Here is a 16,723-nt window from a genome sequence, read left to right as displayed (position 1 = left end):
CTTCCCAAGTGGAAGTGGTGTAAATCCCATTTACTCAGATTCCATTTGCCAAATCTAGTCACATGGCCAAACCTAATTTCAGGGCAGTGGGGAAGTGCAGTCCTACCAGTGCCTAGGACAAGAATTAGAAATATTTGATGATGAACAATGCTAATGACTACCATAGCAACTTTGACCAACCAGTGTAAAGGAACAGTGCTAGGGTTCTCCAGAGAAACAGAACCAGTGGTGGACCCCCTCTCCCTTCAACACACATATGTACGTGGAGATTTATTGTGAAGAGTTTGCTATGTGTTTATGGAGGCTGAGAGGTCCCATGATATGAAGCTTGGAGACATAGGAAAGCTGATGGTGTAGTTTCTGTCAGAGCCTGAAGGGTTGAAAGCCAGAGGAGCTGATGGTATACATCTCACGCAGGAGAATATGAGATGAGGTGACCCAGCACAAGCAGTAAGGCAGGGAAAAAAGGGCAAATTGCTTCTTCCTCCACCTTTCGTTCTATTCAGGCCCTCAGTGGTTTGGATGAGGCCCACGCACAGTGAGGAGGGAAATCTACTCTTCTGAGTCTGCTGATTCAAATGTGAATCTCATCCAGAAACACTATCTAATCAGCTATCTGGGCACCCTGTGGCCAGTGAAATTGACATGTACAGTTAACCATCACAGTAGCTTTCCCGATTGCCTGTTATTTTATTATTTTCCTTCTTTTATTTTCTTCATACGATTTATCACTCACTATCTGATTTCATCTTACTTGTTTTTATGTTTATGTTTTGTCCCTCTATGTAAGTGCAGGAACCTTTCTGAGTTGTCCACTGCTATATCCCAGTTACCTAGAGCAGCGCTTAGCAAATAGTAGGTACTCATAAACAGTGGATACATGTTGACTAGATTGATTCTTTTTTTTTAAAATAAGTACAATAATGACAGCATTTTCCACTAAAGGGACTTTATACTTTCATAAAACTACTGCCATCTTCTAGTTTCTTTAATATCCATTGAACAAAATAAAGTATGCTTTTACTATGAATTGCTATAGACAACTGAGAGGAGTTTCTTTTAATTTAATAATTTTTAGGTATTTGAAACATTTTAGAAAAAGTCGTTAAGAAATCACCAATCAGTATAAAACAAAGTTATGATAAAAAAAGGTATTATGCTTGTAATTTTATGAACTTCTCTAATTGTAACATTGATTTATTTAGGTCACTGATAAAAAAAAAAAACTTCCTTGACCCAACAATATGGAAAAACAAAATTAGGAATGTTGTCTAAAAGCAAATGCTTTCAGGGAGTTCCCTGGCGGTCCAGTGGTTAAGACTCCATGCTTCCAATGCAGGGGGCATGGGTTCAATCCCTGGTCGGGAACTAAGATCCCACATGCCGTGTGGCGTGGCCAAAAAATTAGTTAAAAAAAAAAAATAAAAGCAAACATTGGGTTGGCCAATATTCAAAATTGGGTTTCCCAAACGAACTCTGGCCAACACAAAACTTTCACCTCTTAGCTATGTAATGTTTTTATGACATACTTGTTTGTTTTCTATAAGGAGAGAGACATTTGTGTTAATCATAATTTTCATTACAAGTCTTTAAAAATAAAAACCTTTTAACCTACATCTTTTTGTCTCTGTGGAAATGAATAGTTACTAGCTTTACTCCCTTTGTTTTCAGATGACATTCTTGCTTATGAAAGAAAAATTTGTTTTTTCTGTGAATAGAAAAGTTGTCACATTTTGGAAGGTTTAAGCTTTATATAGTAACAAGCTGCTTTTTGTTAGAAGTGTAAAATTTTAATACAAGAGTTTTTGCAAATTGGTATTGATTAGGTTTGCATGCATTATCCACTTTGGTTAAAATTAAATTACTTAGGGAAAGCAGAAAAACTAACAGATTTCATAATATAGTTCTAAAATTTTGTTTGTTTAGTAAATTGTTTATAAGATCAGTTACACCCAAATCTCTTCTATAATTTGATTCATTGCAGATTTCCGTTTTTATGGAGAAATGTGCTGTAGATGGCAAAGCTGTGCATTAGGTCATTTTTTGTATGTGTTCATGTGTTTTTGATGTGTTCAAAATGCAAAAAAAATTTTTTCATTTGAAACGTAGACGACAAGTTAATATATTAGTTTTAAGTATACAACATGACTTGATATACCTATGTATTGTGAAATGATTACCATAGTAAGTTTAGTTAACTTCCATCACCTCACGTAGTTATGTATATTTTTTCCTTGTTGTGAGAACTTTTAAGATTTACCCTATTAGCCACTTCCAAATATATAATACACTATTGTTAACTGTAGTCACTGTGCTGTACGTTATTATATCCCCAGGACTTATTTATCTGGAAATATTTAACTGGAAACTTGTACCCTTTGACCATTTTACCCATTTTTCTCCCACCTTCGCCTGCCTCTGGCAACCACCAGTGTGTTCTCTATTTATGAGTTTGGGTTTTTTAGATTTCACATATAAGTGAGATCATGCAGTATTTGTCTTTCTCTGACTTATTTAGCTTAATGCTCTCAGGGTCCGTCTGTGGTGTTGCAAAAGACAGGATTTCTTTCTTTGCTATGTCTGAATAATATTCCATTGTATATATATACCACATTCTCCTTATTCATTCATCCATTCATGAACACGTACGTTGTTTCCATCTTTTGACTATTGTGAATAATGTTGCAGTGAACGTGGGGGTACAGATATCTCTTTGAGATAGAGTTTTCATTTCCTTCAGATAAATACCTGGAAGTGTAATTACTGGATCATATGGGAGTTCTATTTTTAATATTTTCTTTTCCATTATGGTTTATTACAGGATATTGAATGTAGTTCCCTGTACTTTACAGTAGGACCTTGTTGTTTATCCATTCTATATATAATAGTTTGCATCAGCTAATCCCAAACTCCCAATCCATCCTCCCCCACCCCACCTCTCCCTGGGCAACCACAAATCTGCTCTCTATGTCTGTTTCATAGATAAGTTCATTTGTGTCATATTTTAGAATCCACGTATAAGTGGTATCATATGGTATTTGTCTTTCTCTTTCTGACTTGCTTAGTGTGATAATCTCTAGGTCCATCCATGTAGCTGCAAATGACATTATTTCATTCTTTTTTTATGGCTGAATAGTATTCCATTGTATATATACACCACATCTTTGTCCATTCATCTGTTGATGGACATTTAGGTTGCTTCCATGTCTTGGCTACTGTAAATAGTGCTGCTGTGAACATAGGGGTGCATGTATCTTTCTGGATTAGAGTTTTCTCCAGATAATATGCCCAGGAGTGTGATTGCTGGATCATATGGTAATTCTGTTTTTGGTTTTCTGAGGAAAACCTCCATACTGTTTTCCATAGCGGCTGCACCAATTTACATTCCCACCAACAGTGTAGGAGGGTTCCCTTCTCTACATACCCTCTCCAGTGTTTATTGTTTGTAGATTTTTTAATGTTGACCATTCTGACTGGTGTGAGGTGATACCTCATTGTAGTTTTGATTTACATTTCTCTGATAATTAGTAAAGTTGGGCATCTTTTCATGTGCTTAGGGCCATCTGTGTGTCTTCTTCAGTGTCTATTAAGGTCTGCCCATTTTTTGATTGGGTGGTTTTATTGTTGTTATTGAGTTGTATGAACTGTTTGTATATTTTGGAAATTAAGTCCTTGTCAGTCACGTCATTTGCAAATATTTTCTCCAGTCCGTAGGTTGTCTTTTCATTTTGTTTATGGTTTCCTTTGCTCTGCAAAAGCTTTTAAGTTTGATTAGGTTCTATTTGTTTATTTTTGCTTTTATTTCTTTTGCCTTGGGAGACTGACATAAAAAAATATTGATATGATTTGTGTCAGAATGTTTTGCCTATGTTCTCTTTTAGGAACTTTATGGTGTCATGTCTTAGATTTAAGTCTTTAAACCATTTTGAGTTTATTTTTGTGTGTGGCATGAGGGAGTGTTCTAACCTCATTGATTTACATGTGGCTGTCCACCTTTCCCAACACCACTTGCTGAAGAGACTGTCTTTTCTGCATTGTATATTCTTGCTTCCTTTGTCAAAGATTAATTGACAGTAGGTGTGTGGTTTATTTCTGGGCTCTCTATTGATCTTTATGTCTGTTTTTGTGCTAGTACCACACTATTTTGATTAATGTAGCTTTGTAGTAGTGTCTGAAGACAGGGAGGGTTATTCCTCTAGCTTTGTTCTTTTTTCTCAGGATTGCTTTGGCAGTTCTCGGTATTTTGTAGTTCCATATAGATTTTGGGATTATTTGTTCTAGTTCTGTGAAAAATGTCATGGGTAATTTGATGGGGATTGCATTAAATCTGTAGATTGCTTTGGGTAGTATAGCCATTTTAACAATGTTAATTCTTCCAGTCCAAGAGCATGGGATATCTTTTCATTTCTTTGAATCATCTTCAATTTCCTTTATCAGTGTTTTATAGTTTTCGGCATGTAAGTCTTTCACCTCCTTGGTCAGGTTTATTCCTAAGTTTTTTTTTTTTTTTTTTTTGATGTGCTTTTAAAAGGGATTAAAAAAATTTCCGTTTCTGATATTTCATTGTTAGTGTAAAGAAATTTAACAGATTTCTGTATGTTAACATTGTATCCTGTTTCCTTGCTGAATTCCTTTACCAGTTCTGGTAGTTTTTGTGTGGAGTCTTTAGGGTTTTCTGTATAGAGTATTGTGTCGTCTACATATCATGACAATTTTACCTCTTCCTTTCCAATTTGGATATTTTTTTTACTTCTTTTTCTTGTCTGATTGCTGTGACGAGGACTTCCAAAACCACGTTGAATAGAAGGGGTGAGAGTGGGCATCCTTGTCTTCTTCCAGAATTTAGCGGGAAGGCTTTCAGCTTTTCACGGTTGACTATTATGTTGTAGGTTTGTCATAAACAGCTTTTATAATGTTGAGATATGTTCCCTCTGTGCCCACTTTGATAAGAGTTTTTATTATGAATGGATGTTGAATTTTATCAAATGCTTTTTCTGCCTCTATTGAGATGATCATGTGGTTTCTTCTTGTTGTTGATGTGGTATATCACATTGATTGATTTGCATGTGTTGAACCATCCTTGTGACCCTGGGATGAATCCAACTTAGTCGTGGTGTATGATCTCTTTTATGTGTTGTTAGATTTGGTTTGCCAATATTTATTTATTTATTTTTTCTTGCGGTACACGGGCCTCTCACCGCTGTGGCCTCCCCCGTTGTGGAGCAACAGGCTCCGGACGCACAGGCTCAGCGGCCATGGCTCACGGGCCCAGCCGCTCCGCGGCACGTGGGATCCTCCCAGACCGGGGCACAAACCCGTGTCCCCTGCATCGGCAGGCGGACCCTCAACCACTGCGCCACCAGGGAAGCCCTGGTTTGCCAATATTTTGTTGAGAATTTTTGTGTCCATCTTCATCAAAGATATTGGCCTGTAGTTTTCTTTTTTGGTAGTATCTCTGTCTGGTTTTGGTATCAGGGCGATGGTGGCTTCGTAGAATGTCTTTGGGAGTGTTCCCTGCTCTTCAGTCTTTTGGAAGAGTTTGAGAAGGATCAGTATAAGTTCTTCTTTGTGTGTTTGGTAGAATTTTCCAGTGAAGCCATCAGGTCCTGGACTTTTGTGTGCAGATCTGTAGGCGCAGATCCACTGAAGTCAGGTACCAAGACCGCAGTAGTCTTGTACCTGGACCCACTGTGGGACCTATGCAAGCAGCCCAGACCCCAACCCCGTCCCTGTGCATGCACACCACAAAGCCTACAGCTGCTAATGCCGGACTTGCTCCAGGCACCAGTGCACCCATAGTCCACTCGACTGTCCCACAGGTGCTGAGTTTACAAAGCTGGCCACGGTAGCGTAAACTGTGGAGTGCATAGCTGTGGGGAGAGGGCTCTGATTTCAGCCCTGCTTCTAAGTCATGTGGCCCCTGGGGATGGGCTCTGAATTCAGTCCTGCCTCCACGTGTGGGCAACCTGCTGGCGCTTGTGAACTCCTAGAGCTTGTAGAGGTGGTGCCCTGCCTGCTGTGAGCATGCAAAGAGGCTGCTATGGCAGGCCCGCCTCCCTTTTGCATGCCCTTTTAATAATGGCGCTTCACCTCTATGGTGGGCCCAGGTGTTGTCCGTGTACACACCCTGGTTGCAGCCTGTACCGCACTCCAGCCCCTTCAGGCTGTCTCCATGCAGCCAACCCCAGTCCTCTCCCCGGGTCTGTCCTCTGAAGCCCTAGTTTCAGCACCCAGCCGCCTCGCACACCAGCAGACATGCATCTCCGGCTGGGGAATGCACCAAGGGGCATGGACCATCTATGCTGGTCTCTCTCTGTTCTGCCTGCTACAAACCCATTGCTGTGCTCTTCTCTGAGTCTCCGAAGCTCCCTTTTTGTCCTGACTGATCTCCCTGCTGGTGAAGGGGCTTCCCAGGGTGAGGGAACCTTTCTTCTTTTACAGTTTCCTCCCAGGGGTGCAGGTCCCATCCCAGTTCTTTTTTTTTTTTTCCTTTTGTCCCACCTGGTTACGTGGTGACCTTTCTTGCAGTTTTGGTTTTATGAGATTTTTTTTTCAGCGTTCAGCAGGTGTTCTGTGAGAATTTTTCCACATGTAGACATATTTTTGATGTATTTGTGGGAGGAGGTGAGCTCCAAGTCCTTCTATTCTGCCACCTTGCTTGCAGCCTTATTTTTAATTTTTTGAGAAACTTCCACACTATTTTCCATAGTGATTGCACCAATTTACATTCCCACCAACAGTGCCTGATTGTTCCCTTTTCTCCACATCCTTGCCAATAGTTGTTACTTCTTGTCTTTTCAATAATAGTTATTCTCATAGGTGTGTGGTGATAATCTCATTGTGATTTTGATTTGCATTCCCCTGATGATTAGTGGTGTCTAGTAACTTTTCATGTACTTGTCGGCCACCTATATGTGGTCTTTAGAAAAATGTCTGTTGAGATCATCTGACTATTTTTAAATTGGACTTCTTTTTTGTATTGAGTTTTATGAGTTTTTGTATATATATATATATATTTTTCTTTTTTTGGCCATGCCACGTGGCATGTGGGATCCTAGTTCCCCCACCAGGGATCAAACCCGCGCTCCCTGTATTGGAAGCGCAGAGTCTTTAACCACTGGGCCATCAGGAAAGTCCAAGTTTTTGCATATTTTTGATATTAACGCCTTACTGTATATGATTTGCAGATATTCTCTCATTCTGCAAGTTACTTTTTCATTTTGTTGATGGTTTTGTTTGCTGTGCAGAGGCTTTTTAGTTTGATGTAGCTTCACTTATTTTTGCTTTTGTTGCCTTTGCTTTTGGTGTCAAAATCATTGCCAAGACAGATGTCTAGGAGCTTACCCCCTATATTTTTCTAGGAGTTTATGGTTTCAGGTCTTATGTTTGAGTCTTTAATCCATTTTGAATTAATTTTTGTGCATGGTATAAGATAGTGATCTACTTTCATTCTTTTGCATGTGGCTGTTCAGTTTTTGAGACTGTCCTTTCCCCATTGTATATTCTTGGCTCCTTTGTCATATATTAATTGACCATATGTGCATGGGTTTACTTCTGGGCTCTTCTGTTCCATTGATCTCTTGCATCTGTTTTTATGCTAGTACCCTACTTTTTTGTTACCATAGCTTTGTAATACAGATTTTGTCTCTAGTTAAGATTTTTTCTTCAAGTTTTATTAAGAAATAGTTGACATACAGCACTGTATGAGCTTAAGGTGTAAGCATAGCATAGTGATTTGACTTACATATATTGTGGAATAATTACAAGGTAAGTTAACATCCATCATTTCATATAGAAAGGAAAAAAATTGTTTTCCTTGTGTTGAGAACTCATAGGATCTACTCTCTTAACGACTTTCAAATATTCACTAGTGGTTAGCTATAGTAATACAATTTGAAATCTGGAAGTGTGATGTCTCCAGCTTTGTTCTTCAAAATGGAGAAATTTTTAATTACCCAATCTGCACCCTAAATTTCTATTCAAATAGACTTATTTACTTCCCCAGTTAGGTTCTGGCATTACTGAATTTGTATTGATCTCAATAATTTTATGGGATTGCCAAAAAACGAGTGCTTTCCTTAGGATTCTGTAGATTTAAAAATGTTAAGAAATCTTTTAAATATGATGAGAACTATTAATTTGCATATGATACGTTACTAGTAAAAGCTGATTACTTCTCTTGCTTGTATTCATCTTCTGGCTTTCCAGAAAGTTTATACATTCCTTCTCTCTCATGTGTAGTCAGCCTTTGCCTCTCAAGTGAATACTCTTACTGGATCTCAAACATTTTCAAGTCTTCTATATTTGAAATAAAAGTTCAAACCTGGCTTTGTCAGAACACGATGAAGTGAACATGTATTCTTACCTGAAACCCTATTGAAATGAGTAAAAATACCTAATCCTATAAGGACAAAAGGAAAGAGATAGACTACAGCACAGAAGAGATGTCATCAACATTTTAGAAACTGGAAAGAAGGTGGATGAAGTGTTTCTGACTTAGCAGTCTGGATAGCTAAGTGCCTGCAGAGGGAAGGACCAAGAAACATGCCAATTTCAGTCTCAAAATCCTGGAAATCTCAAGAATTAGAAGTACTTTGTTCCTCTGGTGGCAGGGAAAGTGGTGTGTGTGGTGGGGCAGTAAGAGTAGGGTGATTCATCCTAGTGTGTACAGTTCTATGCCCAGCTCCCTCCTCCAGCACCTTCATCCACGTCACTACCCTGTCCTGTACTGAGAAGTCTTGAAGTGCATTTTCTGTAAAGGGCACCCAGAGCAATTGTGAAGTAGTCCCACCTGAAAATGGGTGATACCCCATTAAAAACAGGGGTATTAGGAGGAAGCTTAGACTTCCACTTCCAGCCATGATGGAGGAACTGGTACCAGCCTTGCATTCCCATCATAACAGTTGTGAAGCTGAATGAGATATATGGGATATATGAGTTCCTAGGCACTGGATAGTAGGCAATGTATGACTGTGATCCCTGAGGTGAAGAAGCTTAGGGGGTGAGTTCCACAATCACCCTGCTCTTTGTGAAAACTGTCCTGATGGAGCCAAGCAGAGGCTGAGGTTCCTGGGAGCTGAGGAGGCAGGTTAAGGTTTGGAACAGTTGAATGTGTTGGTCAGTGCATAGAGAGGAGGAAACTGCTCGTCTTAGCTGTGGACATGTTTGGGTTCTCCTAATAGTTCAATCACTGATACTGATTTAATCAGAGGTAGGGGTCTAACTTTCTCAAAAAGTTAAAAGGAAGGGTGTGTGTGTGTGGGGGGGGAGGTATGTATGTGAAAGACATTGAATGACATAGAGCAGGAAATCAATAAATAAGGGTAGGATAATTGTGTTATTTGTAAATACTGAGGTAAGTACCAAAAACAACTAAAAGTGATTGCCTCAGGGTAGCAGAGTTGGGGTAGCAAGGGGTGGGACTGTTTAATTTAAAACAAAATCATGTACGTGTATTATTTTAGTTTAAATGAGAATAAAATTTGAATAAACCACAGACCTTCAGGTGGCCTCTCATCTCTTTCTAGCTACTTCTCCATCTGCCTCCTTCCCTTTTTTTTTTGGTCAGTCTTCTGGAGAGAGTTCTGTTCTCTATTTCTCTACCTCCTACTTATTCCTTACCCCTCTCCAGTCTGGATTGGGCTCTATTACTTCACCAGAACAGCTCTTGTTATAGTCACCAGTGACCAACATTTTGCTAAAGCTAGTGGACATTTTAAATTCTTTTTGCTTTTTGACTTAGCAGCAGCAGTCTTCACTTCTTGAAATTCTGTCTTCACTGATTTAAGAGGGCTCTTCTAGATTTGCTCCTACTTGTTTGGTCATGCATCCTCTCCCCAGGTTAAATGTCCTTTATCTAATATTTAGATGTTGGGTTCATCGAGACTTGATCCATGTTCTCTCTACGAAATTCTCTTGGGTAGTCTAATCGACAGTGATGGTTTCAGTTAGTGCACTTATGTAGGTAACTCACACAGTTGTATCTTCAACACATGTTCTCAACTTCTCTGTGCCCTCTTTCCATATGCCTATCTGATATCTCCCCTGGTATGTCTAAAAGATAACCAGAACTTTGTAAGCCCCCAAACCAATGCACACACCACTACCTTCTGCAAACTTGGTCTTCATCCTAAATTCCTTATCTCAATTGAAAACACCCCAATACAGCATGCCATGTAAGCCAGAAACCTTGACACTTACCTCTCCCTCATTCCTAGTCCAAAATTAAGTGCTGGTGATCTTTTCTCCTCTCTGATACATTCTGCATACTGTAACCAGGGCAACTTAAAAAGCCCATTATTTTCCACAGCTCCTGTTGGTCTTCCTTTTCTTTTGCTTCTTTTTATCAATTTTGTTCTCTTCCCCGCCTTCCTCTCCCTCCATCCTTCCCCTTCCCTCTTTCCTTCCCCTCCACTTTGAAATGTATACTTTGCACTTATTCCCTGGCATTTGATTGTTAGATCTGTAAATGAACCAGATTCTTTCTTCCTTTTTAACCTTTTGTGAAGTCAGGTTTGCTCTTCCTGGTTGTAGATGGCCATAGCTCAAATTCACAAATGGAATATTTTATTTCCTTTCCTGGGTAATAGCAACTGGGGAAGATTTTCTATGAAAATGGTGGGGGTGAGGATTTGTGATAGATAAGAACGAGAGGACTGTTTTCAGGTTTTGTTCTGAACGTGGCCGTTGATTTCATGAAAACCAACAGTAAACACAGAGACATACAATGTTACATTAAAAATCTTTTTTCTTGTAAACTACACATAATGTAAAATTTACCATCTTAACCATTTAAAAATGTATATTTCACATTCTTGTGCAGCCATCCATCCCTATAACTCATTTAAACTTGTAAAACTGAAATCCTATACCTATTAAATAATAACTCTCCGCTCTCTCCCCAACCCCTGACAACTACGATTAAACTTTGTTTCTGTGATTTTTACCGTAAATACCTCATGTACGTGGATTCATACAGTATTTGTCTTCCTTCGACTAGCTTATTTCACTGAGTATAGTGTCCTCAAGGTTCATACATGTAGCATATTGCAGAGTTTCCTTCATTTTTAAGGATTAGTAATATTCTGTTGTGTGTGTAGACCACATTTTGTTATCTGTGCATCCATTGATGGACACTAGGGTTGCTTCCATGTTTTAGCTGTTACGAATAATGCTGCTGTAAACATCGGTGTACAAATATCTCTTTGAGAACCTGCTTTCAGTCCTTTTGGGTATATACCCAGAAGTAGAATTGCTGGATCATATGATAATTCTATTTAAAATTTTTTGAGAAATCACCATAGTTTCCACAGTGGCTGCACCATTTTACGTTCCCACCAACTGTACAAAGGTTGCAGTTTCTTCACATCCTTGCCAATTCTTGTTGTTTTCTGTTTTTTTGATAGTAAAACATTCTAATGGGTATGAGGTGGTATCTCGTTGTAGTTTTGATTATTCTAATAAATCATTACATTTTAAAAAATTATTTATTTATTTATTTATGGCTGTGTTGGGTCTTCGTTTCTGTGCGAGGGCTTTCTCTAGTTGTGGCAAGCGGGGGCCACCATCGCGGTGCGTGTGCCTCTCACTATCGCGGGCTCTCTTGTTGCAGAGCACAGGCTCCAGACGCGCACACTCAGTAATTATGGCTCACGGGGCTTAGTTGCTCCGCGGCATGTGGGATCCTCCCAGACCAGGGCTCGAACCCGTGTCCCCTGCATTGGCAGGCAGACTCTCAACCACTGCGCCACCAGGGAAGCCCAATCCATTACATTTTTAAAGTGAGAGTCTTTTAAATTATCTGATCTATTTACAGATCTAACAATCAAATGCCAGGGATTAAGTACAAAGTATACATTTCAGAGGCTTCATTTTTCCATTTAGGCATGGAATATCAGGCCTTAGAACATAAGACCAAAAGATTAAATGAACCCAAAGCACCTTAGTTTGAGGTTTTCCAAGTAAGAGCTGTTTGGTGGGCAGATCATAGTTTCTGGAGGCTCCTGACATCCTCACTTCCCACCGTGGTTTGAGCCCACATCTCCTTTCTTTGTGGTTTATTTCAGTTTTAGTGACTAGAGGAAGGGAAGCATCACTTAAAGAATAGATGTACTATTATGTTAATTTGGAAATTTCTTGAAAACAGAGTCTGCATTCTAGTTGAAGTAGTATAAAATACACAGACAGGTGGAGGACAAACACATTGATTTTCATCACCATTCCATAATTGCCCTCCGAACTGTTGTGGTAAGGTTTGATTGATTTTTTCCCGCCATAGTGATAATCTCATTGACCCAGCAGTGTTTTTTTTTTTTTTGCGGTATGCGGCCCTCTCACTGTTGTGGCCTCTCCCGTTGCAGAGCACAGGCTCCGGACACACAGGCTCAGCGGCCATGGCTCACGGGCCCAGCCGCTCCGTGGCATGCGGGATCTTCCCAGACCGGGGCGTGAACCCGTGTCCCCTGCATCGGCAGGCGGACTCTCAACCACTGCACCACCAGGGAAGCCCAACCCAGTAGTGTTTATAGAAAGAGTTGTCTTAAATCTGTTGCTCTGCTGTGCCGTCTTTGTCACATAAATCAGGTGTCCATATATGTATGAGTCTATTTCCAGATTCTCTGTCCCTTCCCATGAATTTATATGAGTGTCCTTATTCCTATTGGACACTGTTTTATTAATTACTGTAGCTTTACAATAAATCTTGATATATGATATCAGATCTTCCAATTATATCTTATTTGTTACTTATTTGTTATTCATATCTTTTTTTGTTCCTGGTCGTTCTTGGCTGTTTACATTTCCGTATCAACTTCTGAATCAGTTTGTTAATTTACACAGCAAAAATTCCACTAGCCTATTGATTGGAATTGAACTGAATTTGTGGATTAGTTTGGGGAAGAATTAACATTTTTTTACCATATTAGTTTTCTAATCTATGAATATGTTGTATTTTTCTATTATTTAGGTTATTTTTACTTTTTTCAATAATGTTTTAAGGCCTTCTGAATAGAGATCTTGTGTATCTTTAGATTTATTACTAGATCTGACTTTTTAAGGTAACATTGTAAATAAAATTTTAATTTTTTTCATTTACTCATTGTTCATTACTAGTATACAGAACCAAATAATTCTTTGTATATACCTTATATCCACTTATATTACTGAAGTCACTTATGTTTTAATAATTCATCTGTAGATTTTGGGGGGATTTTTCTATAGATAGAAATATGTCATCTCTGAATTATGGTAGTTTCAATTCTGCTTTTCCAGTCCATATGTATCATTTCTTTTTCTTATTGCACTGAGCAGGTCCTCCAGTACAATTTTAATTAATTTATTTATATTTTGGCTGTGTTAGGTCTTCGTTGCTGCGTGGGCTTTCTCTAGTTGCGTTGAGTGGGGGCTGCTCTTTGTTGCGGTGCGTAGGCTTCTCATTGCAGTGGCTTCTCTCGTTGCGGAGCACGGGGCTGTAAGTGTGTGGGCTCTGTAGTTTGCAGCAGGTGGGCTCTAGAGCGCAGGCTCTGTAGTTGTGGCGCATGGGCTTAGTTGCTCCGCTCTCCGTGGCATGTGGCATCTTCCCGGACCACGGCTCCAACCTGTGTCCCCTGCTTTGGCAGGTGGATTCTTAACCACTGCGCCACCAGAGAAGTCCCTCCAGTACAATTAAAAAAATTTTTTTTTACTTTATATTGGAGTATAGTTGATTTACAAAGTTTTGTTAGTTTCAGATGTACAGCACAGTGATTCAGTTATACATGTACATATATTCTTTTCCCACATAGATTATTACAGAATATTGAGTAGAATTCCCTGTGCTATACAGTAGGTCCTTGTTGATTATCTTTTTAATAGTAGTGTGTATATGTTAATCCCAAACTCCTACTAATTTATCCCTCCCCCAACTTCCCCATTGGTAGCCATAAGCTTATTTCCTAAGTCTGTGAGTCTGTTTCTGTTTTGTAAATAAGTTCGTTTGAATCATATTTTAGATTCCATAAAGTGATATCATATGATATTTGTCTTTGTCTGACATATTATTTCATATGATAATCTCTAGGTCCATTCATGTTGCTGCAAATGGCATTATTTCATTCTTTTTTTATGGCTGGGTAATATTCCATTGTATATATGTACCACATCTTTATCCATTGATCTGTCGATGGACATTTTGGTTGCTTCCATGTTTTGGTTATTGTAAGCAGGTGCTGCAGTGAACATTGGGGTGCATGTATATTTTTAAATTAGAATTTTCTCCAGATATATGCCCAGGAGTGCAGTTGCTGGATCGTGTGTTAGCTCTGTTTTTAGTTTTTTGAGGAACCTCCATACTGTTCTCCATAGTGACTGCACCAATTTTCATTCCTACCAACAGTGTAGGAGGGTTCCCTTTTCTCCACACCTTCTCCAGCATTTGTTGTTTGTAGACTCTGATGATGGTCATTCTGACTGGTGTGAGGTGATACCTCATAGTTTTGGTTTGCATTTCTCTAATGTTTAGCTACATTGATCATCTTTTCATGTGCTGGCCATCTGTATGTCTTCACTGGAGAAATGTCTGTTTAGGTCTTCTGCCCATTTTTTGATTGTGTTGTTTTTTTTAAAATATTGCGCTGTATGAACTGCTTGTATGTTTTGGAGATTAATTCCTTGTCGCATTATTTGCAAATATTTTTTCCCGTTCTGTGGGGTTTTTTTTTTGTTTATGGTTTCCTTTGCTGTGCAAAAGCTTTTTAAGTTTAATTAGGTCCCATTTGTTTATTTTTGTTTTTATTTTTATTACTCTAGGAGATGGATCCAAAAAGATCTTGATGCAATTTATGTCAGTGTTTTGCCTATGTTTTCCTCTAAGAGTTTTATAGTGTCTGGTCTTACATTTAGGTCTTTAATCCGTTTTGAGTTTATTTTTGTGTATGGTGTTACAGAATGTTCTAATTTTATTCTTTTATCTGAAGCTGTCCAGTTTTCCAAGCCCCAGTTATTGAAGAGGCTGTCTTTCCTCCATATTCTTGTTGCCTTTGTTGTAGATTAATTGACCATAGGTGCATTGGTTTTATTTTTGGGCTTTCTATCCTATTCCGGTGATCTCTATTTCTGTTTTTATGCCAGAACCATACTGTTTTGATTACTGTAGCTTTGTAGTATAGTCTGAAATCAGGGAGCCTTATTCCTCCAGCTCCATTTTTCTTCCTCAAGATTGCTTTGGCTATTTGGGGTCATTTGTGTTTCCATACAAATTAAAAATTTTTTTGTCCTAGTTCTGTGAAAAATGCCATTGGTAGTTTGAGAGGGGTGGCATTGAATCTGTAGATTGCCTTGGGTAGTATAGTCGTTTTGACAATATTGATTCTTCCAGTCCAAGAACGTGATCTTTCCATCTGTTTGTGTCATCTTTGATTTCTTTCATCAGTGTCCTACAGTTTTTGGAGCACAGGGCTTTTGACTCCTTAGGTAGGTTTATTCCTAGGTATTTTATTCTTTTTGGTGTGGTGGTAAATGGGATTGTTTTAATTTCTCTTTCTGGAAGTTCACCCATTTATGATTAAAAACTCTCCAGAAAGTGGGCATAGAGGGAACATACCTCAACATTATGAAGGCTGTATATGAAAAATTTATAGCCAGTATCATACTCAGTGGTGAAAAGCAGAAAATATTTCCTCTAAGATCAGGAACAGGACAAGGATGTCCACTCTCGCCACTTTTATTCAACACAGTTTTGGAAGTCCTAGCCATGGCAATCAGAGAAGGAAAAGAAATAAAAGGAATCCAAATTGGAAAAAAAGTAGTAAAACTGTTTGCAGATGATATGATACTATACATAGAAAATCCTAAAAATGCTACCAGAAAACTACTAGAGCTCATCAATGAATTTGGTAAAGTTACAAGATACAAAATTAATACACAGAAATCTGTTGCATTTCTGTACACTAACAATGGAAGAGCAGAGAGAAATTAAGGAAAGAGCCCAGTACAATGTTGAATAGAGGTGGTGAGTATGATATCATCACACATTCCCATTTGCAGAGAGAAAGTTTTCAACATTTCATTGAGTATGGTTTTTCTGCTGTTGGTTTTATAGGGGTACCCTTTTTCAGATTAAGGCGTTTTCCCTCTATTCCTATTTTGCTTTTAGTTTTGGTTATAATGAAGAGTTTTATTCAGTTTTTTCCTGCATTTATTGAGCTGATTATATGGTTATTTTCTTTAAGTCTATTAATGTATGAATTGCTATGACTGTAACAAACACGGTCACACTGTATTGTTCTTTGTGTATTGCTGAACTTGATTTGCTAGTACTTCATTTAGGATTTTTGCATTCATGTTCATGAATGAGATAGGTCTCTAACTTTACTTTCTCCTAGTGTTCTTTGTCATGTTTTGATATCAAGGTTACATTGATCTCATATCACAAATTTGTACATGTTTCTTTCCTCAGAAAGAGTTTCTATAAGATTGGTGTTTTTTTCTTTTTGAAATGTTTGGTGGAGTCTAAGGTGAAGCAATCTGGTTCTGGAGTGTTTTTTTTGTGGGGGAGGGGGTTTAAATTATTATTCAACCTCTTTAATAGTTATGTAGGCTTATTCAGATTTTCTGTTTCTTATGGTCAATCTGTGACAAAGGAGGCAAGAATATACAAGGCAGAAAAGACAGTCTCTTCAATAAGTGGTGCTTGGAAAACTGGACAGCTACATGTAAAAGAATGAAATTAGAACATTCTCTAACACCA

General features: G+C 38.5%; 1 protein-coding gene across 11 annotated transcripts in view; it reads left to right on the top strand.

The window, feature by feature from the left end:
• Nucleotides 1-16,723, top strand: part of ZMYND11 (zinc finger MYND-type containing 11) — a 135,783-nt gene that overhangs the window by 23,259 nt on the left and 95,801 nt on the right. The gene's annotated exons all lie outside the window — the stretch shown is intronic.

The sequence above is a fragment of the Stenella coeruleoalba genome (genome assembly GCF_951394435.1).
Source record: "Stenella coeruleoalba genome assembly, chromosome: 2".
NCBI classification, from domain to species: Eukaryota; Metazoa; Chordata; class Mammalia; order Artiodactyla; family Delphinidae; genus Stenella; species Stenella coeruleoalba.
Note: the sequence above shows the minus strand (reverse complement) of the source record. Positions and strands in the feature narration are given on the sequence as shown.